Raw genomic sequence first — 26,500 nt, forward strand, 5'->3', positions numbered from 1 at the left:
CTCCTGTCCACTGCCAACTACCCAAGGCATTTCCTCAGCAGCACACTGGGAGTTAGGCACACTGCCCCCCTAATGTGGCACAGAAATGAGCCCAGTGTAGCAATGACCTCAGGAGGAAAGTGAGTTCAAGGATGGCCTGGGATTGATTGAGTCACTGCCTCATTTCTCAAAAAAAAAAAATGTCTTTCAGAGAAGATATGGCCAGGAAGCCTGCCACAGCCTGGCACACCAATACCGTCATGAGTCTACCTACTTGAGATAAGCTCCCAGTGGGCCACCCTGAACCCCAAGGGAACTCCTTCAAGGTGGAGTGCACAGCTCAGAACATGCTGAGCCTCTAATGGGGGTAATGCAAATGGCAGCGTGTCTGGGCAGACCAGGTCTAGGGGCTGAGGTCCGGACATGGTCTGGGTGAGGGGCCAAGAGCCAGCTGGCTGAGGCTGGGAAAACCCCAAAGCGAGGGGCCAAAGTCTGCCAGCCCTGGTTTTAGGGAGGTCAGGGGCCAAGGGCCAGAAAGATACTCAAGGCAACCTAGGCAGAGGGGCTGGGATCCAGATAGGGTCTTGGGCCACCCAGGGTGAGTGGCCCAGGGCTGGCTGGCAGGATCTGCAGGCATCTCGAGATGAGTGAACAACAGGGGCCAACAGGGGTCCCCAGGCAGCTGGGCTGAGGGGCTGAGGGCCAGGCTGGGGTCTCAGGCAGCTGGGACAAGGGGACAGGGTTCCCGCGAAATCTATGAGGAGGGGTGCAAGGCCAGTCGGATTCAGGAACAGCCATGCCAAGTCCCAAAGTCAGCCTCTTACTTTCCTTCCCAGGACCAGTACTCTACTGCAAGCACATGCCATGTTCTCCATGTATAGTCCACTGTGCATCAATACTCCACTGCATGTACATGTCATGTTCTCCATGTACAGTCCACTCTGTGTAAATACTCCACTGTGTGCACAAGCCATGTTCTGTGTGTAAATATTCCACTGTGTGTACTTGCAGTGTTATTGGTGTACAGCACACTGGTGTAAATTCTCCACTACATGCACAAATTGTGTTCCCTGTGTCCAGTCCATTGTGTGTAAATACTCCACTGTGTGCTCATGCCATGTTTTCTGTGTACAGCCCATGATGTGTCAATACTCCACTGTGTACACATTTCATATTATCCGTGTACAGCCCATGGCATGTAAATACTCCATTGCAGTTACATGTGGTATTCTCTGTGTACAGTCATCCTCCAAGGAGTCCTTAGGATGCTTCCAGCTTCATTGATTATGCTGAACAATGTTGTACGAACATAGGTGTGTCTGTCCCAGCCTTCTACTGTTGGTATTCACTTGGGAGATAGAGGTGCATAACATCTCCCTGAACCGCCATTTGGGGAACAAGCCTCTGCTCTGTAACCCTCTGGGACACTCTACACATATCACCTCTTGGAATCTAGCACAATCAGAGAAGTTTCTCTTTAAGTATTTAGCCCACTTATTTATTGGGCAGTTGTTTCTTTGAAGATTTGTTGTTTGGGGATTTAATTTTTTGAGTTCCATGTATATTTTAGATATGAGATCCTTGTCTCTTGTAAGGATAGTGAAGATCTTCTGCCAATCCGTGGGTTTTCTATTAATCTTGATAGCTATGTCTTTTGCCATTCAGAAGCTCTGCAATTTCATGTAATCCCATTTGTCAAACCTTTCTTTGATTTGTTGGGTTTCTGGGTCTCTATTAAGAAAATTTCGGCCTGTGTCAAGGAGTTCTAGGGTTTCTCCTATTCCATTCTGTAATGTTTTCGGGTTGTCTGCTTTGACTCCTAGGTCTTTGATCCATTTGGAGTTGATTCTGGTGCAGGGAGATATATAAGGATCTAGCTTTAGTTTTCTACAAGTAGTTAACCAATTTTGCCAGCACCATTTACTGAAGAGACTGTCTTTCTTCCATTCGATTTTTTTAGCTCCCTTATCGAAGATTAGATGGCTGTAGGTCTGACGGTTCATTTCTGGGTTTTCAATTCTATTCCATTGGTCCTGAGGTCTGTTCTTGTGACAGTACCAAGCTGTTTTGATTACTATGGCTTTGTAGTAGAGTTTGAAAATTGGTATTGACATTCCTCCAGCACTGTTCTTTCTTTTGAGGACCGTTTTAGCTATTTGGGGTCTTTTATTGTTCCATATGAATTTTTGGAATTGCCTCTTCTATTTCCTGGAAAAATGATTATAGCATATTGGCAGGTATCACATCGAACTTGTAGACAGCTTTGGCAAGTATTGCCACTTTTACGATAATGATCTTTCCAATCCAGGAGCATGGGAGTTTTTGCCACTTTCTAAGTTCTGTTTTGATTTCCTTTTTCAAGTTTTTAAAGTTTTCATCATATAGGTCCTTCACTTCTTTGGTTAATTCCTAGGTATTTTATTTTTTGTGGGACTATTACGAATGGAGCTGCTTTCCTAATTTCAGCCCCAGCTTTCTCATTGTTGGCATACAGAAAAGCCATTGATTTTTGAGGGTTAATTTTATACCCTGCTACTTTGACAAAGTTTTGAATCAGTTTGAGTAATTAGGGAGTGGAGTCTGTGGGATACTTTAAACACAAGATCATGTGGATGGCCAAGACACATGAAGAAATGCTCAATCTCCATAGCCATAAAAGAAATGCAAATCAAAACAACATTGAGATACCACCTCACCCCAGTTAGAATGGCTATAGTCAAGAACTCTAATAACAACAGATGCTGGAAGGGATTTGGACAGAAAGGAACCTTACTGCATTATTGGAGGGGGGGAGTGTAAACTTGTTCAACCACTTTGGAAAGCTGTATGGAGGTTCCTCAAAAGACTCCACACAGAACTCCCCTATGACCCAGCAATCCCACGTTTGGGCATTTACCCAAATTATCTCAAACAAGGCCACACTAAAGCTACGAGCACGACTATGTTTAGTGCAGCATTATTTACATAGCTAAGATATGGAATCAAAGCATATGCCCCTCAGTAGATGAATGGATCAACAAAATGTGGTAGATATACACAATGGAATTCTAAGCCTCCATCAGAAAGAATGACATTGCCCCATTTGTTAGGAAATGGACAGACTTGGAAAAAATTGTATTAAGTTAAGTAAGCCAGGCCCAAAGAAACTTAGGCTCCATGGCTTCCCTTATTTGCAAAAACTAGTATATGTCTGAGTCAAGCAGAAAAGGTCATATAAGTTGGTGTTAGGGAAATGAGCCCTAAGATATGTATTTAAATGTTTTTTTTTTCTTTTGGTGATTTTTTTCTAACACATTTATAAGATTACGTCTTTGTTGTTTTTTTGTCCCTCCTCCACGGTATAACCCCTGCTTTCACTGTATTTGAGGTTGTTATAATGTGTGGAGAGGAATGGAAAAAAACCAATCGTTTAAATACAGATACAGGTGGATCCATTGCAACAATGAGATGTACAAGTCGCTATGTGGAAAAACGAACTTTACAATTTTGGTGGTGGGGGAAGAGGATTGGGTGGGAAGGCAGTGGGAGGATGGGAAGGAATGAGAAGGGGAAACAAAGGAGGAGGCTACAATTCTTGATAAGAAATGTACTCATTATCTTGCCCATGTAATTGTAACCTCTGTACAGTATTTTCACAATAAAAAAATTAAAAAAAAACAATGTAGCACAATCAGTCCTCTTCATTTTTGTCACTTTAATAAATTTGAAATCTATTTTGATACACTTTTCCCTAATCACTGGCATTGGGCATCTTTTCCTTGTACCTCTCATGATATCCACAGGGCTTTTTGTGACCCTGAATGTATTTTGCCTAATTTTTACCTTGTTTGTAATTGTTACTTTCAAATAGTTTTACAGAAGAGTTTTGATTTAATGTGTCCATTTATGTGCACAGCGTATCTTTTACAATCATTCTCCCTCCATCAGTTTCACTTCCTCCACCTATCCCAAACCCACCTATCTCATTCATTTTCCATGTTCCATTTTCACATACATATATTGAGACTGTTATGTACATTCTCCCACCATTCATCTCTCTATTCATTTACCCTATCATTAGCATCCACCCGCTCTAGTCAGCACACATTTCAGTTTCCTGATATTCATTTTTGTTAAACTATTAGCTTTTTGATGGAGCTATGCCATGGAATCTCACTCCAGCCTATACCATACTTAGTCAGTTTGGTATGGCACACACACACACACACACACACACACACACACACACACACACACACACACACAAATGTATATATGTTTATGCTCTAGATATATGTCGTGCCAGGTTAAACCATACTTTAGTCAGTTTGGTAAGACCTGTATGTTTGTTTTACATATAAGATCCACATGTGCTGCATGCACTAGTGGCTCATGCCCATAATTCTAGTCACTTGGATTGCTGAGGTCTGACTGTAGTTCAAAGTCAGTCAGACAAGAAAATCTATGATATTGTTATCTCCAATTAAACATCCAAAAGCTAGGAATGGAGCTGTAGCTCAATTTATAGAGGGCTATCCTTGAGTGAACAAACTAAGGGACAGCACCCTGAGTTCAAGGCCCTGTACTGGCAACAAAAAACCTTAAAAAAATATTTGCATATGAGAGAAGACATGAGCTCTTTTTCTTTGTGAGCCTGTTGCTTCATTTCAGATACATCCATTGCCCAGCAACAACAACAACAAAATTCCTCTGTTTGTGATTGTGTGTGTGTGTGTGTGTGTGTGTGTGTGTATACAATGGTCCTATACCTGGAACTCAAAAAATTAAATCCCACAACAACAATTCCTCAAAGAAACAATTGCTTGATATATTGGGCTAAAGACTTAAAGAGAAACTTCTCTGAAGAGGAAATAACAATTGCCAATAGACACATGAAGAAATGCTCAACCTTTCTAGACATAAAAGAAATGCAAATGAAAACAACATTGAGATTCTACCTCATTCCAGTTAGCTTTTTTTTTTTCCATGGCTCAGGACGGAACCCAGGGCCTTGTGAGTGCTGGGCGGGCGCCCTTCCGCAGGGCTAAAGCCAGCCCCCTCAATCCAGTTAGAATAGCTATAATCAAGAACTCTATCTGATGAAGGCATATAATTACATTGTGTGTATATACCACATTTTCTTGATCCATTCATCTACTAAGGGGCATCAGGGTTGGTTCCATATCTTACCTATGGTAAATAATGCTGCAATAAACGTAGTTGTGCTGGTAGCTTTAGTATGGTCTTGTTTGTGGTCATTTGGGTAAATGCCCAAAAATGGGATTGCTGGGTCATAGGGGAGCTCTATGTGGAGTCTTTTGAGGAACCTCCATACTGCTTTCCCAAGTGGTTGAACAAGTTCACAATCCCACCAACAATTGCCCCAGTTATTAAGAAATGGAAAGACTTGGAAAAAATTATATTAAGTAAAGTAAGTCTGGCTTAAAGAAACATAGGCCCCATGGTTTTCCTTATTTGCAATAACTAGTATATGACGGAGACAAGCAGAAATGGTCAGACAAGTTGATATTAGGGGAAATGAATCCTAAGATACATACTCAAATGGTTTTTCTTGATTGCTATTTTTTTTAACATATTCATAAGATGATTTCTTTGTTGCTTTTGTATGTCTCTCCCCGATGTTATAACCCCTGTTTTCACTGTATTTGATGTTGGTATAATTTGGGGAGGGGAAGGGAAAAAACAAATCATTTAAATAGGGATACCGGTGGGCCCATTGCAACAATGAGATGTTCAAGATATTGTGTTGAAAACGAACTTTACAACTTTGAGGGGGGAAGCATGTGAGGGCAGGGATTGTAAGGGAAACAAAGGAGGAAGCAATAATGCTTGATGAGAAATGTACTCACCTTGATCATGTAATTGTAACCCCTCTGTACTATATTTTCACAATATAAAAACTTATTAATAAAAAGAACTCTAATAACAAGAGATGCTGGAGGGGATGTGGCCAGAAGGGAACCCTACTGCATTCTTGGTGGGAGTGTCAACTTGTTCAACCAGTTTAGAAAGTAATATGGAGGTTCCTCAAAAGACTCCACATAGAGCTCCCCTATGAACCAGCAATCCCACTTTTGGGTATTTACCCAAACGATCACCAAAAAGGCCATACTAAGTCTACAAGCACAACGATGTTTATCACAGCACTTTTTACCATAACTAACATATGGAAGCAACCCAGGTGCCCCTCAGTAGATGAATGGATCATGAAAATGTAGTATGGAATGGAATTCTATGCCTTCATCAGAAAGAATGTCATCACCCAATTTGTTAGGAAATGGAAAGGCTTGGAAAAAATATATTAAGTGAAGTAAGCCAGGCCTAAAGAAAACTAGTTCCCATGGTTTCCCTTATTTGCTATAACTAGGATATATCTAGGACAAGTAGAAAACATCAAAAGCTATGTACATATGACCATATAAGATGAAGTTAAGTGAACCCAAAGATAGTGGTTTTTCCTTTCTTGCTATTGTTTCTAACGTATTTATAAGGTAACGTGATTTTTTTTGTTGCTTTGTATATTCCTCTCCCATGGTATAACCCCAATTTTCACTGTATTTGATGTCAGTATGAATTGGGGAAGAGAAGGGAAAAAACAAAATGTTTAAATAGGGATAGAGTTTGACCCATTGTAACAATGAGATGTACCAAACACTATGTGGAAAAACAAACTTTACAATTTAGGCAGGGTCTGGGGAAAGTGTAGTTGTGGAGATGGGAGGGAAGTGATGGTAGGTCCGTAGATTCTTAATTTTTCCAAAACCTTCATCATAAAGGGGTGTTGGGTGTTGTCAAATGCTTTTTCTGCATCTATTGAGATAACCATGTTCTTGTCCTTGCTCCTGTTGATGTGATGAATAATATTAATTGATTTGCATATATTGACCCAGCTTTGCATCCCTGAAATGAATCCTGTTTGATCATGGTGGATGATTTTTTGGATGATTTGTTGAAGTCGATTGGCCAAAATTTTGTTGAGAAGTTTTGCATCAATGTTCATCAAAGAAATGGGCCTATAGTTCTCTTTCTTTGAAGAGTCCCTGCCTGGTTTTGGGTGAGGGCTATGAAGGATTCATAGAATGTATTCGGTAGTGAACTTTCTCTTCCAATTTCATTGAAGAATTGGAAGAGTATTGGTGTGAGCTGTGCTTTGAGGTCCTTGAAGAATTCCGCTGTAAAACCATCTGGTCCTGGACTTTTCTTAGATGGGAGGACTCTTAATGCTGTTTCTATTTCAATGGTTGATATGGGCCTGCAAAGATGGTTTAACTCATCTTGGTTTAGTTTTGGCATATCAATATTTGTTAGGAAAGGTCCATTTCTGCCAAGTTCTCAAACTTATTAGCGTTAAGTTTTGAGAAGTATTCCCCTATAGTGTTCTGAATCTTGGTTGTTTCTGTGGTGATGTATCCATTCTCATCACTGAGTTTATTTATTTGGGTGTGTTCTCTTCTTTTTCTGATAAGATTTGATAAGGGTCTGTCAATTTTGTTAATTTTTTCGAAGAACCAACTCTTTGTTTTGATGATTCTTTCTATAGTTTTTTGGATTATAATTCATTTAATTCCGATTTAATTTTAATTATTTCTTTTCATCTACTGGATTTGGGTTTATCTTGCTGCTCTTTTTCAAGGAGGTTCAGATGTCTCATTAAATTGTTGGTTTTAGATCTCTCCAATTTGTTGATGTTGGAACTCAGAGCTACAAATTTGCCTCTGAGTACTGCCTTTCCTGTGTCTCAGAGGATCTGGTAATTTGTGTGCTCATTTTTGTTGAATATCATGAAAATTTGAATTTGCTTTCTAATCTCTTCCATGAACCACTTGTGATTCAGCAGAGGGTTGTTCAACCTCCATGTGTTACCAGACTTTCTTTGTGGGCTTTTGGGGTTCAGGTCTAATTTAATTCCCTTGTGGTCAGAGAGAATGCAAGGTATAACTTCAATGTTTCTGAATATGGACTGGGAAGGGATGTGAAGGGTAAACAAAGGAGGAGGCTGCAATGCTTGTTAAGAAATGTATGCATTACCCTGCCCATGTTATTGTAACCCCTCTGTACAGTGTGTTCACAAAATAAAATAAAATAAAATAAATTAAAAAAACTTCAATGTTTCTGAATTTGGACAAGTTTTCTTTGTGGCCTAAAATATGGTCTATTATAGAATATGTTCCATGTGCTGCTGAGAAAAGCATGTGTTCTGATACTACTGGGTGAAATATTCGGTAGATGTCTGTTGAATCTAGTTGATCTATGCAGTTGTTTCGATCTGCGGTTTCGCTCTTGAGTTTTTGCCGAGTTGATCTATACAGTGGGGAGAGTGGTGTGTAAAATCCCCAACAATTAATGTCTTTGGATCTATGTGGGATTTGAGGGAAAGTAGCGTTTCTTGGATAAATTTGGGTGCTCGGTTGTTTGGTGAATAGATATTTAGAATTTTAATATCCTCCTGAAGGAGAGATCCTTAATTTGTATGTAGCGACCTTCTTTATCTCTTCTCACGAATTTTAATTTAAAGTCTATTTTATCTGATATTAGGATTGCAACTCCTGCCTGTTTATGGGGGCTGTTTGCTTGGTAGATTTTGTTCCAGCCTTTAACATTGAAAATGTGTTTGTTTTTACAGACAAGATGTGACTCCTGAAGGCAGCAGATAAAAGGATCTTTCTTTTTAATCCAACTAGACAGTCTATGTCGCTTAATTGGAGAATTAAGTCCGTTAATGTTGAGAGATAGGACTAAGAGATATTTGGGAGTTCCTGCCATGTTATCCTCCTTCTTGGGGGCTCCAAAATTGGATTCTTCCTATGGTTCTTGGATTCTCAGTTTGGATGCAGTTTCTTGACCTTGTAGTCTTGTTGGTTTTCTATGTGTAGGACATCTTTAGGAATCTTTTGTAGGGCTGGTTTGGTGGAGATGTATTGTTTCAATTTTTCTTTGCTATGGAAGGTTTTTATTTGGCCTTCAGTTATGAAGGAGAGTTTAGCTGGGTACAGTATTCTAGGTTGATAGTTGTTTGTTTTTAGGGAATGGCATACATCATTCCAGGTTCTTCTTGTTTTGATTGTTTCTGCTGAGAAATCTGAGGTGATTCTAATTGGTTTCTCTTTATAGGTGATTAATCTTTCCTCCTTGACAGCTTTAAGGTTCTTTTCCTTGGTCTGAATTGATCCTGTGTGGATTATAATGTGACTGTGGGATGTCCTATTCTGGTCTGGTCTATTTGGAGTTCTAAAAGCTTCTTGTATCTGAATAGGCCTATCTTTCTTCATGTTTGGGAAGTTCTCTGCTAGGATCTGTTAAACAAATTTTCTAGAACATTAACTTCTGTTTCTAGGTGCTCCTCTATGCCCATTATCCTTAGATTAGGCCTTCTGATGGTGTCTTCCAAGTGTTGGATAGATCTATCATATTTTTTGGACTTGTCTTGGATGGTTGTATGTTCTTTCTCTGTAATATCTAGGCTGTCTTCAATCCCCGAGATTCGATCTTCTGCATGGTCTAACCTGCTGTCAAAACTTTCTACTTTGTTTTTTATTTGTTTTCCTTCTAATTGGTCAGCTTTGATGGCTTCAAATTCTTTGTTGAAGCTTTGTTTTAGATTTTGTATGAACTTCTGTACTTCCTTAATTTGGTGTTCAGTGTTTTTGGGGAGGGGTAGGAAAAATCCTGTATCTCCCTTGTGTCCATAACCAGCCTCTTGTTGGAGTCTCTGGTCTACCTGTGGTGTTTGATTTTCCTGTGGCTTGGTTCATTTCTTATATCAGTTTGTTTGAACAGGCAGAAAAATGCTCTGCTTTACCCAGGATTTTGTGATCCTCCTCCCAGGTTAGTTCAATGGGAAGGAGATCTGCTTTGAGTATCAAAAAAGAGGGAGATGGCTTTTCCTTCAAGTTTGGAGATGCTGTGATGTGGCTAGGTTCTGGGTAGAGTTGAGGCCTTTCAGCAAACAGTAGCTTTTCCCGGGGGCTACCAGAGCCCAGCCTGGAGCCACTCTCAGGGTTTATGTTTACTGAATTACAATTGATTGTCAAGGCTGCTAAAGGGTGGGGCAGCCTCTGGCTCTGATTACCCAATGAAGAAATCCACTCTTGGGGCTGGCTCCTGAGCTGGGTGACTTTTCCCTGAGTGGAGCTGAGTCTAGCAGGTCAGGTTAGGTTCTTGTGACCTGCTAAATGACTCTAACTTTCTTCCAAGGCCTGAGGTGGAGCTAGCAGGTCCGACGAGCTTTGTCAGTATCCAAGATGGAGATCTCTGGTACTGGGGTGGGGGGAAGGGAAGGGTGGCCTTCCCTCCTTTGCTCCTCGAGAAGGAGTGAGGACGTTAGGCTTCTACTCATGCCGAGTCTTGGTTCCTGGATCATCTCTGGTATGCAAAATGCTGGATGAAGATGTCTGCTCCTTGTCGGTTCTTGCTGGTGTTGAGTAGAATCTACTCGCCCACCATGTCTGGCTCCTTCTTCCCAGACTCTCTGTATTGCAGGTATGGCGGTTGGGGCCACCGATGCTTCCACAGCGGCAGATGCTGGCAAGTGCTCAGATCTGTCTCCTTGCCTTGATTTTCCCTCTCTGGCCTAACTCTCTGTCCTGTGATGGCACACTTGGTGTGATTCTCTGGCTTAGGACTGTTCACTAGAACTCTAAAACTGCTTTCTATGCTAGAGCTTGTTTAGCCTCCAGCTTCTCCTCCGCCATCATCCTCAGAATATGCCAGTGGTTTTTCTTAGACAACATGACATAACAGAAGCCAGGAAGTGGTAACTTAGGTACTGAGTTGTGGCCCAAGTGGTAGACGGCCACTTGAGCAACAAGCTGAGTTGTTTGTTGACTTTGCTGTTTTTCCCTGGTTATTACAATAAAGGGGACCTGCATTGGCAGATCCTAAGACAGGCAGAGCTGGTACTCAATCTTCACAGGGCAGCTTTTTATCTTACCTACAACATTCCTTGCAAACCCAGGATCTTCTGTTACCCCCTATTGACCTCATGCTCACTCGCTCCACATTTTTAATGTTGCTAGTGAGAGAGTGAAATAAAGGAAAACTAGAGGACCAACATGTTCATGTCTCAAGAACCCTGGTATAGAGCTCAGAACCAGATTGCACAGTTCAGCCAGGCATCAACATGCCACCTCACTAGGGGGCAGCAGATGAACTGCACAGGGAATCTTAGCAAATGAAATAATAAACTGGGTCCCAGTAGTAAAAGGGGCACTCTCTGCTCACAGTAGCACTGTCAGTGTAAGGCAGAGAGATAGGGATTTTATGGAAAGGGGCAGAAAGTGTTGCTGCTAGGCAGAGCGAAGGCCCAGCTTGCTTTGTCTTTTCTTCTTCCGGTTGGGGCTGACTACCCCCCAAATGCACCCCCTGGCCCTCTTCCCACCCTGTGCCCTTGGGCTCATAAATTCCTTCCCAAGAGTATTTTCAGGATATAGAGTTCAGGATGCACCTGCTGTGTGTGTGTGTGTGGTTATGTCTCCCTAAGACATACTAACATTTTGGTGGCTATAAAGGAATAATTGATGTCCTCATTGATGTTATTATAATCCAGTAGTTCCAACCAGGAGTACTTCCTTTGTTCCCTCAGGATGAATTAGGCAAGATGTAATCACTTTTGATTGTTATGGACTTGTGGGAGGAGGGGAGCTGCTGGATTATCTTGAAGTCTGAGACAATGCTCATCATTTCCATTAGATGCAGTCAGACATTGGACTTTGAATAAAGAGTATTCTGAAAGTACAAACAACATAAAAAGAGAAATGTACTCATTCCGTTTCCCATGTAACTGCAACCCCTGCCCACAGTATTAAAAAAAAGTTCATCATGCACTGTAGCCGGTGAAGCACTGGTTTGGAAGGACAGAAACATTGCAGGCTCCAAGCCCATAACCCAGGGTGATGCAGTCTATAGTCTGGAAGGGAGGCCAGAAATACTCTGTGTATGGCCTTCCTTCTCTTGGGGCCACAATGTAACAGGATGAGGCAAAAGTGTGTACCTCAAACTTGGGTATGCAGTTACAATCACATAATCCCAAAAATCCACCCGGGGATTGTTTCCCAGATATGAGGAAAAAGGGATATCTAGGATGACAGTACATTTGCCTAGAGGGAGGAACCATCAACATGGAAGACCACAAAGTGAAGAATAGGTAATTGAGCTCCCCCTCCGGGCAGTCTTACAAGCCCTGGTCTTCCTTCTCCTGGGTCTAATGCTGCACCTGCCTGGCAACTCTGGCACCACCTGCATGCATTCCACTTAACACATGTACACATGCATACAATCTCTCACCAGCAATTTGTTCCCTCAATGGTAGAGTGGAAGGGCAGCCACTATGTCAAGTCATGGGCATGAGAAATGTTGGTTGGAGAGGACAGTAGCATCCACAGTTCCAGTCCTATAAGCTTGGGCTACAGAGATCATAGTTGGTGGAGAAGTCAAGTGGGGGAGGAGAGAAACTCCAAGATCTGACCTCCCTTCTCTTGGTCCCCTAGAGCATCTCCAGATAAATCTGGCATCATGTCTGTGTGTTCGTGTGAATGTGTACACAGGGGCACAACCCTTCACCCAAGATTAGTTTCTAAGTAGGGGTGATGCGGCCCACTTACCTTGAAACAGGGGCATGTGGGATGGCACTGTCACCTGGGAAGACACAGACCAGAAAGATGGAAATGTACCAGGTGAGGATGAAGAGGTCCATGGCAGAACCTCTTTGTTCTAGTTAAAGCTGTAGTGGTTGGTGATTGTGGCAGCATCCCCAGCTCTTGTCCAATAATCCCCAGCTAAACAGACCACAGGTAAGAAAGGAGGTGGGGCAGATGTTATAGAAGCCTGGGAAGAGCGGCTGGGACCAAATTATCTTTAAAAAAGGCTGTTCTGAAATACCTCCCACAAGGGGAAGAGAAATGAAAAAGCAAGGAATGAAGGAGAGGGGCTCATGTACCTCATGGAGTTATCTGAGAATAGCTCACACAGCTGGGCCCACATTGAGCAGTAAGGTCATGTGGTGAAGCTGAAGATCCATCAGGTTCCCCCAGTGGCAGTTGCAGGCATAACACCGCTTGAGAGAGGGAGGCAAGGGCTACACCTTCGGCCCCATAAATGCCAGTGGACATGGGGAAAACAAAGAACCCAGAACCTCTACGAGCCATAGCTGGGAGGAGATGAGGGGCACACTCTGAGCCATGGTTTTCCTTCTCTGTGGCCACCACAACTGGATTCAGACCATTCTGGCACCACTTCTGTGTGTTGTGGATGGACACATGCACATCCTCTCACCTGAACATGTTTTCCCAAAGAAGAGGCTGAGCCAGGAGGTGGATATGGAAAAAAGGTGTTGGGTAGGGCAATAGGTTCAGAGGTGAGTTGGGATAAGGGCGAGCAGGGAAAGGGCGACCAGCTGGGAGGAGTTAGGGCCCAATTAACTTGATTCAGGGCTGTCCAGGGATGGTTCCTGCAGATGGGTCCAAACTGACCAGGAAAGTGGAGGTCCTCCATGGTAACGATGAAGAGGCACCAATATTAGCTCCAGTACCAGCAGATGCAGTTGGAACTGAGCAACCAAGCATGCTACAAGGCCATAGGTGAAATTGTGGACAGGGAAGATTCTGATTCTCTGATTTCCTTCTCCAATGACTGTGGCCTTGGTTCAGTCCAATTGCATCATTTACCTATGTGCATGCCCACGCACATCCCGTCAGACAGGAGGGGCTTGGATGGAGAATGGGTGGGAGTGGGTGGCAGGGGAAGGAAGGGATGGGGATGGAATGGGGAAAGCAAAGGGTAGGGGAGGAACTGGGGTGAGGAAGCATAGTTTGGGGTGGGCAGGAGAAACAATTGGTTGTGGGAAGACGTGGAGGAGCAGATGGGTAAGTAGTGTAGTGAAGAAGGGCATACTGGTGGAGAACCTAGCAATAGAAAGGGGGAGAAGAAGACGAGTTCAGCCCACTTAATATTTAAGAGCCCTGTCCCAGGGATGGCTCCTGCTGGGGGGCAGAGGAAAGAATGGAGAATAGGGCAATGGAGAGTGGCAAGAGGACTGTGGGTCACTTACATTAAATCTGGGTCTTTGGTGATGGCTCCAACAGTTAACTCCACAGTGGCATTGAAAGTGGAGTTCCGCTGGCTGGTGAAGCCTAAGAGGCACTGGGGGACCATGTCCCTGCAATAGATGCAGCACCAGTTGGGAGAGGTGGCAGCTTCCTCAGCCCCAATGCCTCCAGCAGTTTCTTCATAGCAATAGGTGACTACTGAGGCCATGACTAGGAGGGGATAGGGATGAACTCTAAGCCCTATTTTCCTTCTATGGAGGAGGTTCATCACCTCACCCACGAATCTTCCTACATTGAGAAGGATGGGGCCGGGTTGAAGGTGAGGTTCTGACCAACGGGGGTGTGGAGGAGGCGATTGGGGGCATTGGGTCACCATTACCTTGAAACTGAGTCTTCCAGGGTTGACTTTGGCAGCTGGGTCCACACATCTCTAACCCAACAAAGGTTTGTGGGGCACTTGAGGGTCAGGGAACTGGGCACGGTGGCAATGTGGTGAGGGGCCAGGTGGTGATGAAAGAGGAAGCCTGGCAGGGGATATTGGGACCTAGGAAGAGGGTATGTGCACACTTCAGTTGAAACCTGGCTGAGACGGGAGGCTCCCACAGGGGAGCAGAGAAGAAAATTGAAGAGAGAGGTTTAGGAAGGGAGGCTCTCTCACCTCAAATCAGGGCCATCATGGGATGGTGCTCCCAGATGGGCCCACCCTGAGTAAAAGATGGAGGTCCATGCAGTGAAACCAAGATCTCTCAGGAAGGCGCAGCACTGGTTGAGGAGATGGAGGCGAAGTCTGCATCTTTAGCCCTGCAACTTTCAGTGAACTCAGGTAAACCAGAGAGCCCTGGGGCTGTCCAGGCCTTAGCCAGGCAAGGAGGAGGGGCAGACTCTAAACTGGGCCTTCCTTCTCTGTGGCAGCAATACCTCATGTTTGGAACATTCTGGCACCTGGCATTAAGTAGTGAGTGCTGGGCATGTGCACATTGCCCCTTCCATGCATGTGTTACCATGGGATGGGTGGGGCCAGACAGTGAGGGGAAAGAATTGGGACCGGAAGGGGTGGGGCTGGAAGGGGTGGGGCCAGAAGGTGGGAGTGGAGGTAAAAGTTTTGGCTGTGAGAGGGGCTGAGTCAGAAGAATGAATGGAACCCTGAGGGGTACCTGGCCTCAAAAAAAGGACTGTCCAAAAGGGGGAGTAGGGCACATAGCATGGTGGTAGGCTGGGGAAACATGGGGTGGTGATGGGCCAGTGGGTGGTGGTGGAAGGTGATATGATGGGGTGGAGAGGTAACGGACAAGGAACCTAGCAGAGTGGAGGAGTGGATAGGGGAGCAAGAAGAGAGGTTAAGCCCACTTAACTGGAAACAGGGCTGTCCAGTATGGCTGTCTCCATGTGCTATGCTGTGTGCTATGCCCATCTGTGCTCTGTCAGGGGTAAGCCCAGCTGGTTAGAGTCTTCATGCCCCACTATCCCACAATCTAGACTAAAGGAAAGAAACTCCATCGAACTATTCATCTGGCAGGGCAAAATTCTCTGGGGCCCTAGGAAGAGGTTTATAGTGAAGACCTGTTGGTAGAATGGGCCACATCTGGGGTAACAGATTCATATCACCCATACCTATGGGGCATAGTTAATGTATAAAAGGCACTCAAGTGATAGGTCCTTTTTTTCTTTTCCTTTCTGTTTTTCCCTTCCTTTCATTTACCTCTTTGTTGTTCCAGTACTGGGGCTTGACACAGCTTCTAGGGCCTACAGAAGTTCCCTGCCCAAGGGCCTATTGTTGTTCACCTCCTAGACCTGCATCTTCCTGGTCTCTGACACACCCAGGTGCAGGTACCATGGCCAGACGCCCACTTTCAAGACAAGTAGGCCCTACCAGCCTTCTCCCTGGAGGAAACAACAGGAGGATTAAGGGGTTTGTGCTTTTGTTTGTGTATTCACATGAATATTTCCTTCCATCAGTGGGACAGTTCTAAGTACTTAAAGTCTTACTGAACTTCATCTATAAATCATTTGAAAATGGAGGCACGGGAACAAGAAGGGGAAAAACACCCAAACAAGAAAACAAAAGACATATCCCACAAACACTGGATACATACAAAAATGACTGAATGAAGGCAAGTAGGACTCAACCTAACAACATTTTACCAAATGTCTTATATTTGAATGGTGAGAGCTCCACTGAGGGAGATGTCAAAGAAACCAGGCTTTATGTTCAAGGATGCTGTCAATATTTAATCATTTGCTCAAGAAGGGGAGATCAATTACTATGGTACTTCGATTTTGTTCAATCCAATTACCATGTTATAAAAATAGCAAGCTGTCATGATAAAAAGAAAATAAGGCTCCTGTACCCAGCACCAGTTATCTTTAGTTTACTTCCAAGCCATATACACCACAACCATATCCAAAGAATGCAAGTAAGGGAGGTAAAGAATTCTGATACATATCAGAAGAGTTGGTCCATGTTTCAGGAGTTTTGCTTGAAATCTTTTTCACTTTCTGGGCTTTGCCTCCTATCTGATTTTGTGTCTTCTTTTCTGTTAACGAGGATTGAACCCAGGATGTTTCATTAGCTAGGCAAGTACTGAACTACAACCCATCCCCAGAACAACTTTTGAAATTCTCACTGCATCTGAGTGCAGGATGGAAAGAAAATAGTTTATTCCAATGTATTGGAATATTTCAGACATTTGGGTTTTGAATAATTTAGTTCGATACAGTCATAGTCTAGAAATAGACATGCTGGTAGAAACTGATGATAGGCTTTCCCTCACTATATAGCTGTTGAGGGGAAGGGCTTTCCATACAGCATAACCTTAGAAACTTAGTGGTGATACCTTCAACATCAACTCATCAGGGACATGAGTTTAACCCAAGTGAGTTGCTGTGGTGTGAAGCTCCCCTCAGGTTCCTCCTTTTCCATCTTGCATGCTACATTCCATACTAGCAATCTCCACCATGCTAAGTCTGACTGCTTAGATTTGTTTGTGAGTGAATGTATGTGTCATTCTAGACAACTTTAACATTAAGTGACATAAAGAACTTTACCACAAAAGAGATCAGTTCTCTTGCAGTGATGATGTAAGATAATTTTTCATATCTTGACCACAATTCCTCCTTGTTTAGGCCAAACATCATAACTTGAACCAAAATGATGCTATGGCAAAAATGATCATATAATAGGGTTTCCAAATCCAAACACAAAGTTTTTTTGCTTAAGGCCAGCCAATATATTCCCAGAATTTTTACCGGTGTTTTGACCATGTGAAAAATTTACTTTTGGTCATGAGGAGTGAACTCTGGGCCTAGGCACTGTCCCTTAGTGATTCAGACCAATGATGGTGCTCTACCACTTGAGCCACAGCACCACTTCCAGCTTTCAGGTGATAAGAGTCTCACGGACTTTCCTTCGTGGGCTGGCTTTGCACCACAATCTCATTTCTCAGACTCATGAGTAGCTAGGATTGCAGACGTGATCCACCAATGCTTGGCAAACATGTAACATTTTTAACCATGATTGAAAATGGTAATGAGTTTCTTTTCTTAAGTGTATTTCTTAAAAACAGAAATATTTTTAAATTCTCATGCACACTTCCCATTAGGCAGTTCAGATGATGTTTATGTGTGATGGTCTTTGAGTTTGAAATTTGTCCCTGGATGCTGTCCTCTGTCCCCATCCCCCTTTTGTTTTTGCTTGCTCAAGGTTAGCACCCTCCCACTTGAGACACATCTTCCAACTTTTTAGTTTTCAGTTAGAGATAAAAGTTTCTCTTTTTCCTGCCTGAGCTGATTTTCAACCATGATCCTCAGATCTCAGCCTCCAGGGTAAGTTAGCCACTTACATTTAAATCTGGTGATCTACTGAGTGTTTCCCTGTTATCTTTTGGGAAAATACACCCCCACCAGCATCAAAATTGAAGAACAAGTTGTTGTTATGATACTCCCAACCCAAAGAAGATACTTGATATACTTAATTTAAATGCTAAGATACAAAATTTGGAGTTGTTGAAAGACTGAGTCTCTTTAGTGTCATTTTGGGAAATGTAAATCAAATATTCAGAGCATTACTAGATAAAAAGAATAAAGTAGACCTGTTTTTATGAACTATTAATGAGAAGAACAGTAGTTTTTGTGTCATTAGTGTAGCCTACTTGAAACATTTTCAAAGTACAGGTGTTCAGGTATATTTTCTGTGTAGTAATCACTGAATTCTAAAATTCTTTGTTTTCCTCAGCATCTTTAGTTTTTCCTCAACAGGTATCTCAGTTGAAATATACACTTTGGTGCCAGGGGTCTTCTGTAGTTATTTTACATTTTAGGAAAGTAATTTTAGGTTTTTAAAAATCAGAAAAGCTAATAATGTTAATCATTTTCTGATGTCCTTCAGATTTCTCCACATTTCATTTTTTTGGTTTAATATGCTATCAGTATATTTATAGGATATGAAGTTTGATTTTGATTTTGGTATTTGTACTGGTATTGGGGCTTGAAATCAGTACATTGGTCTGTAACTAATGCCAGCCTTGATGGCTCCTTCCTGTAATTCTGGCTAGTCAGGAGGCTGAGATCTGAAGAACAAGGTTTAAAGCCAGCCTGGTCAGGAAAGATCATGATTCTCTTGTCTTCAATTCATGAATGAAAAGCCAAAAGTGTAGTGGGACTCAAGTTGTACAGCATGGGGCTTGAGCAAAGAAGCTAAAGTGTACTTATGTGTAGTTCCTAAAGGATTGTTCCAAGTCCTGAGTTTAAGTACCAGTGCCAACACACACACACACACACACACACACACACACACACACACACACACACACACACACACACACACACACACATACACACACACACGTATTCACACGTTTTCTCTGTCCCCAAAAGCACTGTGGTTCTCTTTATGTGTCCTTGAAATGCACTTTGCTTTCTTTTTCATTCGGTTCTTGATGTTTCCACAGGGAGAGCAATGGCTGTGACCTAAGTCCTGGCTGCCTGTGATTCTGCTGGGATGACCGAGGTCTGCCTTATTGAGCAGTGAGACCCTGAGAAACTCCATAAATCACATGGAGGGAAACATACGAGAAGACATGCATTCAGGTAATTCTTCATTCTATTTTCCTCCTGCCAACGGTTTTTCTCTCTCTGTAGGGTGAGTTCCTTTTCTTTCCAGGTAAAGCTGAACATTGTATGGCTTTCTGTGTGTACCCACATGCGAATAAGGCTTTTGTAAACTGTCAGCCATGGCAAACGCTTTTTTTCTCTCACAATTAGTGAGTTTCTTGGCAGCTTTGATTGTTCTGAGAAAAATGGAATGTTCTAGAAATTGTCATGAGATGTTTATAAATGTAGGTCAGAATTTATAGTTCTTTTGTTCTAGTGAACTGAACAACAGCTATATGAATTTATCCATAGTCTTTAGTGAACTTATTTCTATGGTATAGATGAATTTTTGGATATGATATCCTTATGGAAGTCCAAAGATATCTTTAAGTCCGTTGCCCACATTAAACAGAAACTCAAAACACTTTAAATTTTTTAGCTTTAATCAGAGTCTTCTATTGGGATATAGGATTTTAAATGCTACAATAAATTAATTTCATTTGTAGGAAATGTGACAGAAAGGAATGTACCTGAAGATATAGCATAAGTTTTCCCTTTTGATGAGTTAAGAAGTTTAAGTTTAATTTCAGCTAAGCTATTGTGAGAAATACCAAGATACACATCCAGTTTCTGTGATTAATTATATTAAATTAGTAGGAAAGGTACTTTGTTTGCAGTAACAATTACAATATGATATATAGAAAAGTGTGTTACCAACACATTTGTCTAATTGTGTAGTCTAATATCTTTATGCTGGTGTTATAGAATGTTAATAAATTTCTTCAAGCACAAGGAAAATGTTTGAGAGGTGTTAAAGTTTTACACTGAGTAGAGAAAATGCCAGATGGTCTTCAGTAAATGCTTTCATTTTTATATTTTTGGTGTTTTTTTGTGTTCTCCCATCTTTCTGTTACGATGGCAAGGAGTAAATCTAGCTAACCTTAGCTAAGAAAATAAAAAAAACCCAGAGCAATAACCAAGAGGAAATACCCAAACCCAAAGAAAACATAGCCACCCTCGAACACACACACACACACACACACACACACACACACACACACATACTCACACACTGAAAATTGTCAACATAGCACTGAATCCTGCAGGTCACTGGCAACTCCCAGCACTGTAATGGACTGCAGAGACCACTCACAATGGCTGTAATGGACCAATCCCAGCTTGGCATGAACCCATTGGCTCTTTTGGTATTGAGCCTGTAGGACTGTTGTCAAAGTTTTCACAGGGATGCGAGGCACACAGAGTGATGCCATTGCTGTTGCCATGGCATCGTTGCAAGAATTGCCAGGGCATCAGCCAATGCTTTCTGACCTAGGTGGCTGCCAGGTTCTAGTGTTTGCCCCCAAAGATTTTGTCCTTCAGTACTACCCATGTGCTCATGTCTGCTCCTGCTTGAACCCTGTTTATGTGCAGGAGCCAAACATACACCAACCAGTGGCTTCCATTCAGCATATGTGCAGGTCTCGGAACTTACTCCAACAATTTAAAAACAAAGTGAACTCCTATGTATTTCTAGGTGCAGGGGGCACATGACAAAGAGTCCAATTGGAAACGTTCACTGAAGTGGATCCAGATTTTTTTCACTTGACAAATAAAAATAAAAATTCAAACAAGAAGTTAAGGCATATGAGGAGTCCCTATTTGTTGAATTAAAATACCCTTGCACAAATATTTAAAATAATATTAAAGTATTTATTTGTCAAGGACTTGATTTATTGTTGCCACCACACAATAGATTATTTCTGGTCTTTAAAAAGTTGTAATATCAGAACTGGCGCCAATGGCTCATGCCTGTAATCCTAGCTAGTCAGGAGGCTGAGATTTTAGGATCGCGGTTCAAAGCCAGCCCAGGAAGGAAAGTCCAGGCGACTCTTATCTCCAATAAACCACCAGAAAACCGGAAGTGGTGCTGTGGCTCAAGCGGTAGAGTGCTCGCCTTGTGCTGAAGAGCTGAGGGACAGCTCCCAAGCCCAGAGTTTGAGCCTCACGACTGACAAAAAAAGAAAAGTTTTAATATCAATATGCACTTTGGTGTTTTCTTAATGGAATTCAAGAAAAACCCCATAGCTATTGAGTAGAAAACAATATCACACTCAACAATAGCATGTGGTTGAAAGAAGGTAGGTAGTATCAGCCTACTGTAAAGTGACTATTGCCAGGATTAATCCCCTGTAGAAATACTTTTCTTTTTCCTTTTCAATATTTACTAATAAAATGCATCCGTGTATTAATGGCCATACATTAGTACTTGAATGTAAATCAAGCATGTTCTCTACTCAACTCAGTGAATTTTGACAACTGTTTAATTATGTGATGCTGAGTCCCCTTATAAAGTCAATAAGTTGGCACTTTTGTAACTTACAATAAAATGCAAAGAATCTAAGACCAAGCAAGTTGTCTAGTTGGGTGGGTCATTGAATCGGCTGTTTACTCACTTAGAAATTAAATCCATTAAGATACTTCATGGCATCCATAATCTGAAAAGCTGCTCTAACTTTTGGCTTTTAAAGACCTCATCAATTTTCTGAAGATATTCAAGTTCTTTTCCTTTAAATCTAGAATGACTGATGTCAAAAGAATTGTGGTATCACTTCAGAATCATCTGATACTGTAGCAAAAGTGCCCTATAACCTACATCTCCATGAAGCGGGTTATTAACATCTATAGGAGTGAGAGAAAAGTGAGCATCATCATTTCCCATAATAGTTTCTTATGAGACAGTTTACTTCAAAATCCTCGAAATCCATAAGGCAGTGTGTTGATATGTTCAAAGTGAAGAACAAGGGCTGCAATAGGGAACTTATGTGATAAATCCTCTGCCTAGAAAATTGGAGGTCCTCAGCTTGAATTCTCCTACTGACAAATCCATCAGTCTTCCTTTAGAGAAAGGGGTATATTTCAATTAGAGGTATATTTCAATTCAATTGTGATGCCATAACAAAATTCCTTAAGACCAGGTCCCAGTAGCTTAGAGCAAGTTATTTGTACTCAACAGAAATTCTGAAGGACAAGATCTAGAAGCCAGAAAATTCAATATACTGAGAGTTCAGCTCCACCAGGGAATTAATGTGCTCCCATGTTACTGTGTCCTCACATAGTGGAAAGGCTAGAAATTTATTTAAAAGAAAACAGTACAGCTGAGTCACTTCTTCCCACTATCCATATGAATTTTAATTTGCTTCAGATATCTTTTTTTTCTCCTGTTATGTCCCTCTTCCTCTTGTTTTTTGTTGTGCTTTCATTTAGCTTACTGGCCTTGAACCACCAAAGAATGGATGCTTAGATTCCAAGTATGTACCACCAAAATCATCTGCTGCTAATTCTCCTTTGGAAGTAAACCACTTACTTGTCCCAAACTTTGTTCTTTATTATCCTTCCTGTAGAACATTTTTAAGTTTTTGGTCTTTTTTGCATTTTTCAGGAGATTTAACAAGGAAGCTTCGCAGATAATAGGCAAATACTCTACCACTGAATTACAAATTCCTTGCATAGTTTTTTTAACTTTTTTATTATTTATTCATATATTTTTATTTTATTATTATAATACGTTTTCTATTGTTAAAATACTGTACAGAGGGTTTACAGTTACAAGAGCAAGGTAATGTGTATATTTCTTATCAAGCATTGTTGCCTCCTCCTTTGATTTTCCCCTACAATCCCTTCCCTTCCATCTCCACAACTTCACTATCCCTCCACATAAACTGTAATGTTTGTTTCAGATGTACAAGATTTTATTATTTCTTCATTGGTTGACTTCATGTTAATCAACTTACTGAAAACATGTAAACATATAACTATGTAACCATGTTTGAATTTTTATGTAGAATACCATGCCATCTTGCTCACAAATTTCAGTGTTTAAGTTCCATTACCATCTCCTCCTCCTCCTCCTCCTGCTCCTGTTCTTCTTCTTCTTCTTCTTCTTCTTCTTCTTCTTCTTCTTCTTCTTCTTCTTCTTCTTCTTCTTCTTCTTCTTCTTCTTCTTCTTCTTCTTCTTCTTCTTCTTCTTCTTCTTCTTCTTCTTCTTCTCCTCCTCCTCCTCCTCCTCCTCCTCCTCCTCCTCCTCCTCCTCCTCCTCCTCCTCCTCCTCCTCCTCCTCCTCCTCCTCCTCCTCCTCCTCCTCCTCCTCCTCCTCCTCCTCCTCCTCTCAGTTACAACATCAAATATGTTGTCAAATGACATCATTGATAACAAATTTGTCTCTTGATTGCATCAGAAATACCTCAGCTATTTTTAAAGAATATCATAGATGCTTGATAGATATTCTACATAAGCTAAAGCCATTTTTCTTTTTCATAGTTTTCAGTAATATTAAAAAATGACTAAATGCGTCTGTGTCAGGGTTTGTTGAGATTATATGGGATTTCTTCTTGCTCATTGTGATAAATTGCATTAGATTTTCTAAATTGTAACTATTGTAAGTGGGGTTACATCTTGGTGGTAGAGTAACTTAATTACCATATGTGAAGCCTCTTATAAATGTTACAGAAACACACATAGGAAAAATAGAAAAAGAATAAATGTAAACTGTCCTTCATTTCTGATACATATTCTCTCTTGTTTAGGATGTTTTGCCTTTCTCTTCAGAAATAAAATTGCTATAAATACATTTTCATTTTGTCGTGGGGCTTATGAAGTTAATTACGAAGTGTTTCTTATTTTTTAAAAATGTCTGGAGCAGTGAAATAAGAGATACATTCGGTGAGGTGGCATATATCAATTATTCCAGCTAAGCATGAGCTCTCCCCACAATAATAGAAAGCAAAAGAAAGAAAGAAAGAGAGAAAGAGAAAGAAACAAAGAAAGAAAGAAAGAAAGATAGAAAGAGAGGAAGGAAGGAAGGAAGGAAGGAAGGAAGGAAGGAAGGAAGGAAGGAAGGAAGGAAGGAAGGAAGGAAGGAAGGAAAGAAGAAAGCGAAAGACTCCCAATACACCAAACTACAAAACACAATGTAAAAGGCTTGGAGCATTAATAAAGTAGTAAAGGACTTGTATACATTGGGTAATTTCGCAGGTTTGACAACTAACAATAGGAAAAAAAAGAAAATATATTCTTTGACAAAACTGCCAATGAAATATTTGATTACAGTTGTTTATTCCCTTTTATTTTTTTCTATTTCAGAGATATAGTTTTTATATAACCTATATAACAACTTTCAATCCTCTCAATTTAGCTCCCAAGAGTTGAGATTACAAGCATATGTTTTCACACCTGGCCTTGTTGGCATTTTTCACAATAAATTGTGTTGGCATAAGTTTAGTAGGTTTTGTATACATAAGTTTAGTTTTAAATGTTGTAAACAGTTTGTATGTCCCCTCATTCCCCTACTGTTAATGGAATGTACCAGTACTGCATGTTTGTAAAATATAAAAAGCAACATTGGACTATTGCTATTAATTAAATTGCAACCTTTACTTAATTTTGCCAATTTTTGGACTACTTTCCTTTTCTAGTATCTACTACTCTTGCTTTTTCCTCTGCCTTTCTCATTTGTTCATGTTATCTACTCGCTGTTCCATCAATGAAGAAAATTAAAAGTAGGTTAAAAATCACCATTTGCCAGGCACCAGTATCTCATGATTGCAATCATAGATATTCAGGAATTTGATATCTGAGGATCACAGTTCAAAGCTGCTTGGACAAGAAAGTATGAAACAGCATTTAAAAAATAGCTGAAGAGCTGGAATGTGGCTTAATGGTAGTGTGCTTGCTTAGCATATATGAAAGCCTGAGTTTGATTCCTCAGTGCCACTTAAACAGAAAAAGCTGGAAGTAGCACTGTGGCTTAGGTGGTAGAGTGCTCACTAGCCTTGAGCAAACGACCCTCTGGGACAGTATTCAAGCCCTGAGCTTAAGCCCCAGGACTGGCAAAAACAAAAACAAAAAAGTAGCTCCCCCCTTTTTATGTATGTAGTGTTCCAACTCCATGGTGCACATTATCCTTACAGCAAAATCAGTACAACAAATTACAATTTACTGTGCTCCGCAGCCCCATGTGGTCAGTAACCATCATATTGTACACCAGCTACACAGAGTTAAGGAAGAAATATAAAGAATGAAAGTCACTAGGACAACCTATCTTGAGATTATACAAGAATAATATAGGCTCTACACTAACCTTTGACTAGATGTGTGGCCTAAAAAATCAGAAAAATGTTAAATTTTGACCTTACTACCTGTAAAATTGGGGCAACCATACCTGTCCATCACTAGGATTTAAATCTAGAAAAGAGTGTTCCAAGAGTACAAGCCTTGCTAACATTGGCTCTCCCTGAACAGGAATATCAATAATGCCTGGACTCAAAGAGAGTATTCACAAATGGAATTGTGCCAAATTAAGAAGTTTCTGCATGGCAAAGGACATCAATAGAACTAAAAGAGCCTATGGAAGGAGAGATTTTTGCCAGCTCTACATCAAAATATACAAAGAGCTCAATAAATTATACTAGCAAACATTAACAACCCAATTAACAAATGGGCAAACAAGCTAATTAGAGACTTCTCAGAAGGAATAAAATTAGCCAGTAGTTACATAAAAAGTGCTCAGCATTTCAGGTCATAAAGGAAATATGAACCAAAACACTTGAGATGGGCTGGGAAGGTTGCTCAGTGTTAGAGTGATTGCCTTGCAAGCATGAGACCCTGGGTTGGATTCCTCAGCACCACATAAGCAAAAAAAAAAGCTAGAAATGGTATTGTGGCTCAAGTGGTAGAGCTCTATCCTTGAGCTGAAGAGCTGAGGGTCAGTGCCCAGGCCCAGAGTTCAGGTCCCACAACTGGACATAAACAACAACAACAAAAAACCACAATGACTTGACTTGGTGCTCTTTTTGCATCTCACTTTAGATTGATCATAAAACCTTGTTGGTGGGAATGTAAATTTGTTCAACTATGCTGAAAAAAAAAACACAAAACAACTAGAACCACCCTGTGTTCCAATACTACCATTCTTGGGCATTTATCCAAAAGACTAAAAATCAGGATAAAGTAAGGCCACCTCCACAACTATGTTCATTGTCAAGGTACAGATATAGCATAAATGCCTTCAATAGATGAATTCATCAAGAAAGTATGGTATATATACAAAGAGTAATTTTACTCATCCATTAGAATATTGCATCATTTATAAAGAAATGGTTGGACCTGGAATTTTTTTGTGAAGGCAGGATGAATGTTTTCTCTCATATGTGGTAGCTAGGTCTATATGCATACATAGAGTATTGTATGCACATACACATGAATATATATGTTGGCAAGAATTTAAATGATGTAATCCTTTAGAAAATCTAACAGTATAATAAAATGTATATAATGAAACTGGCCCTTGAAAGACAGTAGGAGGTGAACGAAGTCACGATTTTCAACTAATATCC

The sequence above is a fragment of the Dipodomys spectabilis genome, unplaced genomic scaffold (assembly GCF_019054845.1).
Source record: "Dipodomys spectabilis isolate Male_0828 unplaced genomic scaffold, ASM1905484v1 ptg000547l, whole genome shotgun sequence".
Taxonomy (NCBI): Eukaryota; Metazoa; Chordata; class Mammalia; order Rodentia; family Heteromyidae; genus Dipodomys; species Dipodomys spectabilis.